Source organism: Morone saxatilis, unplaced genomic scaffold (genome assembly GCF_004916995.1).
Source record: "Morone saxatilis isolate NCDOM2014 unplaced genomic scaffold, NCSU_SB_2.0 Contig18, whole genome shotgun sequence".
Taxonomy (NCBI): Eukaryota; Metazoa; Chordata; class Actinopteri; family Moronidae; genus Morone; species Morone saxatilis.
The window spans coordinates 21,573-22,482 of record NW_023339740.1 but is presented as its reverse complement, the minus strand read 5'-3'; positions in this window follow the sequence as shown (position 1 = coordinate 22,482).

Genomic DNA, 910 nt, shown 5'->3' with positions numbered 1-910 from the left:
TTGCGCATGTAGTTGTCATGGTAGAATTTTGGAGGCTTCTTGCGAGGGCAGCATTTTTTCTCTCCCACCCCCCCAACCCCCCCGCACAGCAGCGTCAACCTGGTGTTCCCTCTTCTCTTGATCTCCCTTTTAACCTCCTCTATCCGTAGGTAGAAAGGGTGAAAGGAAAATTAAAAAAAAAAAGAATAATAAAAAAACAATTCCTCCGCAACAAATGGCCAAAAGGTCCAGTGACTGGTCCCCCTTCTCCCCCCTGAAGCCCGGTCAATCAACAGATCTAGATCCTGCTCTCTCTCTCTCTTTTTTTGTATTAGTCTCACATCCAAATGCTTCCCCCCCTCCTCCTCCCTTCTTCCCCTCAGATCAGTCAGTCAATTCAGTGGCGGAGCGTGATTCGACTGACGGGAAAAGCCTGCCCTCTCCTCCGCTCCTCTCGGTGCGTAAAGACAGCGGATCCGACAGCCGATCTCAGGGAGCCAGACAGCGGCCAGCGACGGACGGGATGAGCGGCATCGTCTTCTTCCAGCGCTTCACCTCCTCTCTCTCTCTAGAACGAGGTCCGCTCTGCTGTGTGCTCAGACCCGAAAGGCTTCAAAGAAGATGCGAGATGCACCCGTCGAGTTTTCCCGAGATAATGATGATGATGATGATGATGAATCCTCCGCACAAGAATAGAGATCCAAAAGAAATGACTGTGATGATGATGCAGTCTCTGGCATGCTTCAGCCAAGAATAAAAAGTTTACGAAAAAGGAACATTTGACATGACGTGAAAAAATTTGTAAAAATATAAATCACACCGACAACCCCATGACTGTGGGTTTGGATGCTGTGACTCTCTCACTCACTCTCCGGGTCTATCCCTCTCTCTCTCTCTCCATGTGCGTGCTCCACTCTCTCTCTCTCTCTCT